Source organism: Sipha flava, unplaced genomic scaffold, assembly GCF_003268045.1.
Source record: "Sipha flava isolate LNK unplaced genomic scaffold, YSA_version1 225_pilon_pilon, whole genome shotgun sequence".
Taxonomy (NCBI): Eukaryota; Metazoa; Arthropoda; class Insecta; order Hemiptera; family Aphididae; genus Sipha; species Sipha flava.
Genome location: NW_020272859.1, coordinates 897,992 through 907,438, shown reverse-complemented (window position 1 = coordinate 907,438; position 9,447 = coordinate 897,992). Strand labels below are relative to the sequence as shown.

The window sequence follows — 9,447 nt, the reverse complement described above, 5'->3', positions numbered from 1 at the left end:
CTTTAGAAAAGAAAATAACTTAGTAATTCTTTTAAATATAAAATAATAAAATAATATAAATAATAAATCTTTAGAATAGAATAAAATAGATAAATACATTCTAAAACCTAATAATAATTAATAGTTATATTTTTTTATGGTACTCTTCAAAGCAACTTTCAAGAAACAAAACCGGTTTTTCATTGCATTCCATACAATAATATATTGTATCTTTACGAATGCATTTTCCTGAACAAATTTGACATCATTTGTATTTGTATTTTTTTTTATCATTTTTTTCTACTTTTTTGAGAAGATGTTTTTCATTCTTTTTTTTCGTGATTCGAGTATTATTATCCAGATCATTTGGTAATAATGCTTCAATCACTGACAGTCTAAACTCGTACAATGATGTCTTCTTTGCATATTTATTGTATAAAAAATTAGAATTTATCAATAACAAATGTATACAATGTATACCAATTTTTTTTATACCATCTTATAGTCTTTCTTTCAAACGGATAGTACGAAGTCATTTGATCTTGGCGATCTATTCCAGACATATGTTCGTTAAATTTTATAACTGAAATTGGTTTTTTTTATATTTCTATTCTTTTCAATTTCTATCATTGAATGAGGAAATTCAGAACTTATTGTCAACACATCTCTTTTATCTTTCCATTTCACAACACAAATGTTATCCTCTGTATATCTGCATATTGACTCTCCCTTTTTTATTTTTTGAGCAATAACTTCACGTGGATTATGCTTACGGTTTGAGCGTAAAGTTTCCGTAACATAAGTTTTTTTTTTTGTAATAATTTTCGAGAAAGCTGAACACTGTTATAAAAATTATCCATATATAATGAACGACTTTTGTGATATAACCCACTCATAAGATTATCGATAACAAATTCAGTATGAATCATAGCCTCGAAAATATCATGCTCTTGTCCGGAATAAATCATTATTTTATGTATAAGTCCCCACGATTCTGTAAGCATATACATTTTTACTCCAAACTTATGTTTTTTGTTTTTTATATACTGTCGAAATATTAACCGTCCACGCCATAATACCATCGACTCATCAAGTGACAAATTTTTAGTTGGTTCAAATATTTCGTTCATCCTTGAATTGAAGTAATTCACGATAGGTTGAATTTTGTGTAATCTATTACGAGGAATAGATTCTCCTTTAGCTGGGTTGTGTGAAAAATGTAATGCTCGGAGTAATATAGTAAATCGATTTCTACTCATATAGGTACGAAAAAACGGTAAATTAAATAACTTATTTGTTTTCCAGTAATCCTCTAATTTAGGCATTTTAATTGTTCCCATATGAAATAACAAACTTAAAAATGTTTTCATTTCCGATCTATTTATATTCACCCAATCACTAATTCTAGACTTGTCAGAGAAAGAATTTAAAAAAATTTCAATAACATAAGTATTAATTTCATCTACAAGAATGTCTAATAATTCATCAGTTACTAATAAATTTAAATAATCAATTGGATTGTCTCCATTTGGTAAACACTTAAGTCCAGGTGTAGCTGTATATTCAAAATGGTTTATATTTTGTGAGGAGTCAGTGGACCAGTTAAAATTTGTAGAACTATATATTTCAGATAAAACCTCACAGACTTCATTCTCTCCAGAACTCACATAATCACTCATAACAACATTTTCTAAATCGATAGCTTCATTTTCTCCATCATCGCCATCAGAAATATGACTACATTCTGATTCATCATAAAATTCTTCAGACGATATCTATTTATCGTTTTACAAAATATCAAGTAGTTCAGCATCCGATAATATGTGTGTTTCCATGCTTTTGATGGGACTTCGAGAGCGATCAATTCTTGATGGACCGGCAGGAAGATCCATGTTATTATAATATAAAATAAATAGATACGAAATTATAGAATACTAATTATAAAAGAATAATATGTCCAGAAAAACAACAGTGTGCAAATTGCAAGAGTACTGTAGTTGTTTTCAATATAGTTTAACGAAAATACACGAGAAACACAAACCAACTGCAACGCATTGTTTATTAATAATAATGTATGATGCACGTAAGTCCTGAGTATCGTTGTCGATAGAGACGTTCCGGGTAAATAATGCATTACAAACCAAGTACCTAGTAGTAAAGTAAAATAATTAAAGCGAATACCAACTAGTATTTATTTCTTATCAACTAATAAATAGTTTTTTAAATTTTAATTATTTTTGTTTAATAAAAAAACCTAACAATTAAAAAAACTAAATATGTGTCCCTAAGTAATTAAGAAAAAAAAAATAAATGTATAGTCGGTAAACAAATTGTTTAAAACATTTAACATTTATTTGATTCCAATATTCTGAATTGATTTATTTAATTATTTATTTGTACACAGTTTACAAATAAATTATAATTTATTAATTACAAAACAATTAAATTGAAATTTTCCGTATCGATATTCGTATTGTAGTGCCTACATCAAAACTGAAAATTTAAACGAATGGCGGTGTTGCTCCAAAGGAGCGCTGTATGCCGTTAATATTGATTTTTACACTAGTCGATAGTAAACAACGGGTGGCGAGTAGAAAAACATTGCAGACAGGTGGCCCATTAAACACGAGTGGAACACTGGAGATGGGAGAATGGAACCCGATAAAATCGCATCAATTTTCTGCGGATTTCGCGTATCCCAAGACCGAGCGTTGACATGATGACTTATAACGTCGTAAATGCAACGTTTGCGGTATGCTGTTTTTTATTTTCTTATACGCTGTAGACGATTACACTTTTTCGTTATTCAAAATTTGAATTTTTCTATTTATCAATTGCAGCGTAATCATTATTGATTATTGATAAAAAAAAAAATTGTTCTTGCTTAGTGCGCATTCGGGTAGTTTTAATTTTCCTCGAAAATGCGATAATTGTATTCAATGATGGTTTTTATAATTATTTTGGTGGGGGGAGGGAGTACATTGTTATCATCATAGAGCAATACCGCGCTACACGTCGCGATGACCATACCAATTTATTATTATGGCTATGGAGTTAGAATTAGTATTTTTACCATCGGATGACGAAATTTTTTTACGAGAAGTGTAGGTCAATCGTATTTTACACAATTTGGAAAATTCCATTTGTAGGAAAATTCAACTGATTTTGACATGAAGTTAATAGTTTTTGTATCGGGTGTAAAAATTGGAATGAATTTCGTTTTTAAAGCAGCAATGTTATTATGATTATCACACAGTGGCGTGTCATACATGTGTGTGATGTATGCAAATGCCACGGACCCTCGGCTTGGGGGGGCGGGGCATTATTACTCAACGTTTCACAAAAAAAAACGTACATGGCTATGTTACTCATTAACTTTAAATAAAATATATTGTCAATGCTGTTGGTTGTTTTCTACTTAAGATAGAATTAGTTCATCTTGAGTAACGGGAAATAATAATTGGAGTCATCTTACTCAAAATATTAAACTACACGATAAATCAAATGGTTATATTCAATGTTGTATTATATTTGATCAATGGTGCCTAAATAAAACAATTTCCGAAGAAATGAAAATATCTATTCAAAATGAATGTAACCTTTGGAGAAAAGTATTAGATCGGGTTATCAACGTCACATTAACATTAGCTACATCCAACTTGTCTTTAAGAGGTCACCAAGAAACAGAATTTAATAAAAATAAAAGCAATTTTTTATCAATAATTACTCTTATTTCAATATATGATCCCATATTAGAAAAACTATTGAGTATGCCAGGTAGTAAGGGCACAGCAAATTATTTAAGTAATACTACTCAAAATGAGATAATTACTTTATTTGCAAATACGATATTAGAACAAATTATTTTAAGTATTAACCAATCACTATTTTTTTATTTTTTTTCTGTGATAATGGATACTACTCAAGATATTAGTAAGATTGATCAACTAAGTCAAGTTATTCGATACGTTTCGATTATTTTAGACTCTAATGGTAATTCTAAGACATTACAAATAAATTAATCATTTATTGGCTTTGTAGAAATTATTAATAGATATTTTATTTGTATAACGTAATTTCATCTTATTTTTTACATAAATGAAAATTTTATAAAAATGGAAAGTGGATTTGCATAAGATTTTATAACTCAAGAATAAAAATTTTTACTTTAAATTTGAATTTATATCTATACCTATATTATTTAGAATAAAAAAATGAAAAGGGGGTCTTTTTTTAGTTTTGCACACAGGCCCATCTTTGGGATAAACCGCCACTGTTATCACACTTATGTAACTATAATTGATGCGAAATCCAAACAATAGTGAACTCATTGATTCTCCAGTTGCTGGATATCTATTAAAATTAAAATGTAAACAGAATCATTTAAATAAATGTACGTGTAATTTATACAAATTTTAAATTTACCATAGAGTGATCGCTAACTTTTCTGCTGGTGAAATTGTTTTTTTATTTCTATTACTTGGAGGTAAAATTATTTTGTTTTCAACCAAAGAAAGTAAAAAATCAAACTGTTGAATATTGACACGAAAAAATTCAAGAAATTTTATGATATTATTTTTTTAAATGCCTATGGATAATCTAATATTTCATAAAAACCTTCTGTATCAAGATACTTGAACATATCATCTGTTTGCCTTTTGTTTTGGTTTAAGATAGGTATATTTTCCTTCTTTATATATTATGTAGCTACCAAAGTGGCCGCGTCATGTCATCATGAAAAAATGCGTCGCGACGATAAGTCGCGGTCGTCGGCCTCGGCGACATGTCGCGGCTATAAGTTGTTGCGCCTGACGGCCACGACCAGTCGTCACGACGATTTTTGGATAGAATGGTTTCCCAAACGCGACAAGTCGCAGCGACACAGCTAATATTCGGTCAGCGTCCGTGGTTAATATACGTTTTTAAACTTGTTCAAGTGCGCACGTATTTTTCATATAATATTATATCATATCACAACGAATAGATATATTTTAAATAATAATAATATTTTTCTTACACTATTATTATTAGAAGAAGAAAAACAAGAAAAACAATCAATTTTAGTTACCTCATCGTTAAACATTAGAAAACCTATAAATGAATTATTTATACATCAGGACAGAGAATGATTGATGATGACCAAATGTCATCTTTTTGAATAATATTTTTATAATTTGGATCTCCAATATTGTAAAAAAGTGTATTTTAGACTTCACGAATTAAAATGTCGTCTTCCGACGCCGAGAAAATTAATATTGATGCCATTGTATCTATAAACGTTGCAATAGTCGTTGTGATGTGTCGCGGCGACTTGTCGCGCAACACTGCTCCCGGAGCAGTAGTATCGTCGGTCGCGGCGACCCAAAGTTCAGTCGCCGCGACCTGTCGCGTCTTGCAAAACAGTTGATACTATTTTCGTGTAAACAGATATTGACAACATGTCGTGCCTTGGAAAACGTACCTTACTGTATATGAAGACACAAAAACGTTATTAAACTTATTAATAGTATATTAGTTAAAATTTCATTCTTTTATAAACGAAAAAAAACATAACATAACGCATTAAACACGATCATTCCGAGCGAATAATAAATCGAAGTTTAAACTCGGGATATGGTAGGGGTCCAAACCCCCTGGACTCATCCCCGTTAAACCATCACTGCTTGTATTGTGTGTATATATATATGTATACATATGTATATATATGCGACGTTATACTACTTCGCTTTGTCGGAGTCAGCTATACTTATTAATATATCCAGGGGCGGATTGGCAATTATTTTCGGCCCAGGAAATATGAAACAAACCGGTCCATGAACCGCAAATTTAACTATTTTGCCCCTCTCCCTCCCAACAAAAAAACACTTTATTTTGCATTAATTTCAAAATTTGTTTAGTTTCACCCCTAAATTAGTAAAATCTACAATAACTTTACTATAATTATAGCTATAATAGTTTTGGGTAAGTCACATGATTAATCAGTTACAACTTGAACTTGAAGTTTGATCTTAATGCATCTTTAAATATATATTTATTTGTTTAATGATTTTTATTTATTTTACAAAATAAAACTTTTTTTTGGTAATCATATAATAATATAGAGCGGCCCAAACAAGAAGGAAGATTCCCGATTTCCCGATAGGCCAATCCGCCCCTGAATACATCTATATTTATTTGTTAATTTAAATCTGCGTCCACACTATGCCGAATGATCATATACCGACACGATCTAACAAATGTGTACGTGTCGCTCGGCATTGTCAAAACATGTCGAGTCGAATCGAACGCAACCCGAATCAAGTCGGTAAGGATCAAAAAGAATCGAATCGACAACAGTAGTGTAAACGTGTCGAAGTATGTTGCTCGACTTTTAAGCAAAAGCTGATGTTATTATAATTATGTTATTATTATTATTATTACTATTATTATTATGTTATTTATTATGTGTTATTATAATTAATATGTTAACAAAAACTGATAAAACATTTTTATAATCAATATATATCTATTATATATATCTAATAATATTGAATATATTAATATTAATAATACACACAAAACACACTCAATATACGTGTTGGTACAGTTGTGCCGTTTGGTTAGTCCAATGGTGGCCAAACTGAAAATCGACCGTGTCGATCGACACCATTCGGCATAGTGTAAGCCGCCTTAACGTTTCCAATTAATAATATTACATTTGCGATAAATGGTGCATGACTCATCGCGTCGAAATAAGTGGATTTCGGAAAAGAGAGTGTGCGCGCTACCTGGCTGTTGCAGCTGCAACGTTGCCAAACTGATCACCGAGGTGATGACTAGAACGGAGATGAAAATCAATACGACGCGCTTCGTAATGCGACGAATCAAACGGCCGGTTCCATGACAACAGTGATGGTTAAAATAAAACGTCGACTTCCCAACCACCCTGCCGATCCCAAACCCTTAAGCGGGGGCCATACACTACCTATCGATTTTACTGACAATTTTAACCGTACGTGTTTTACCAGAAATATTATCATCGAAGTGGCAAACTTTTCACTTTTCAGTGTGCATTTTTCATTTTTACTTTTTGGTGGAACAAAAATACAAACGAAAAGTGCAAAATGCAAAGTGAAAAATTGCAAATTGTGTTGGTGGAACAGGCCCCAAGACGATACCCGTACATTGTCATTCTTAAAACATTGATTATGACTCGTACGTGTTTGCGTATATGCATACACTATCAATTTCGTTATTAGTTCGTGTATAATTGAAAGCACGAATCGGACGAAAAAAAAAAATTGATTTTGTTCATTTCAATTTTTTTTTATCCGTTTAATCCATATATGATCCGCTTAATGATCTTACTTTCTTGATCGATAATGTGTATGGTTAGTTTACTGTAATGATAGGTATGTGAGGGTGAATTGTTCGCAAGAGCCGGGTGAAACGTTCGTCACTCTTGAGCATTATGTGACAAAAAGAAATAGTAGGAGCTCCGATCATTACATCGAATCCTAATAAAAAAAAAAAAAATTATTTGCATTTAGATTTTTGAAAATAAAATCATACATATTTTATTCATTATGTACGTCCATTAGGATATGATTTATAAATTATGACTATTAGCTTTAAGTGTTTTTACTTATCGAGAAAAAATAAACATTTTCTTTAATTATATATTATAACATAATCGTATTCATTCTCATGCATTATTCGCTTAGCATACGTGACTGGAGGTTTGAATAGATAATTTTTTACACAAAAATATTATGATACCATCATTTCTTTATAGCAATCTTTGATGCATGGTGAACGAATCGTTTTGCATCCTACGTTAGTCGTTTTACTTTATTGATTGTACTGTTTCAATCATTATTGTTATCTTTTATTCTTTTAAATGATAAAACCAAACCACGAAGGGTGTGTATATATATATATATATATTTATATGTTTATTTCTTCTTTTTTTTATTTATTTATTTATTTTTTATTTTTAAACTATTATTTATTTATTTGAATTAATTTAATATTAATTGTATTCGTTATTTTAATTAATATTTTAGAATACCATCTTGACGCGGTAGACTAAAAACCAATTGAATCTTAATCGAACTTTAATCGTCCGATTAATTCGACCATTAAGGTTTTCGATGACTATGAGCACACGCATGAGCTCGGGTTCTCACGGTGATAGTCGCATTAGCTTCATACCCTTTATATATAACTACCTACGTTGACCACCAATCGATTTGAGCGAAATATAACAAAAACGGGTGAGCTGGTATTGCTTTTCAGTAATTCGTGGACAACGTGTGCAGGTACTCAATAGGGTTCCTCCACACTTCTTCGGGTCATCATCAACAAAAGTTATAACTACGACGGTGAAAAAATATTCAATTAGACCCGCGTGCATTAACGTTTACCGAAATCACATTTGTTCGCGCCGTGCGGCGGTCATCAAAACCGCACATTTTAAGTTCGCGCACACTGCCGCAGTGGCGGTAGCGGTAGCGTTGGCGTGGCGGTGGAGCCAGATATCGCTAGCCCGCGCACACAGCAGCGGTAGCGGTGACGGAGTCGATAACTGTGACGGTGGCCATCTCTGCTTACGCACACGGACACACTTCATTGCAAAGATTTTCATGAAAATTTATGAAATAAATAAACGTACGTACTTAATTTAAGTTAAATAATTATTAATTATTTATAAAATTAGAATAATTTATTTAATATAATATAAACTAAGTTTTACGATTTGTAATAGAAACATTTTATGTACATATACTTAGATATTATGTGGTCCTTTACTTATATTATATTTAATGAACATTGATAACTGCAGTTGGAGTATAGTTAGTAGTCTATTCATTTACACACAACAACAGCTTATAATATTGTTGATTGTCTAATATACCACTGTGTAAAATTACAAACACAATATTTAGATTATAAAATAAAAATATAATATCAAATGAATTAAAAAAATTATAATATTGTAACATGTTATCTAACATATTTTGGCCTATATCAATTATAGTTTAAATACATTATATATAATGATATAAAATTATATAATTTGATTTAATGTTTGCATTTTATAAATTAAAAATATTTGATACCTTGTCTGAGTACAGTGGTACTATAGAAGTAAGTAGTTAACTACATGAGGATATACTATGGTCCATAGTCAGTGGCGTAGTTACGGGGAGGGTGTAAGGGGTTTCCACTCCCCTCCGCATATTTTTTTTTGGTATTTGATTATTATTTATTAATATTTACATATTATAGTATAATATTTTGATTTTACTGTGATTAGGTATATATTAATAATATAGTAATAATTTATTACATATGACCCCGTTTTACGACATACTAACACTTAAAAACTTATTCTTAAACACCCCTCACCCAGAAAAAAATTGTATCTACGCCACTGTTCATAGTACATATTAATATATATATATATATATATATATATATATATAT

At 30.6% G+C, this 9,447-nt stretch overlaps 1 protein-coding gene across 1 annotated transcript in view; it reads left to right on the top strand.

Annotated features, from left to right (window-relative positions):
* Positions 1–8,545: 8,545 nt before the first annotated feature.
* LOC112683404 overlaps positions 8,546–9,447 on the top strand; it is a 28,722-nt gene continuing 27,820 nt past the window's right edge. Inside the window, exon 1 of the mRNA XM_025554441.1 lies at positions 8,546–8,628. The gene's annotated coding sequence lies outside the window, so the exon portion shown is untranslated. The remainder of the gene's footprint in view (positions 8,629–9,447) is intronic.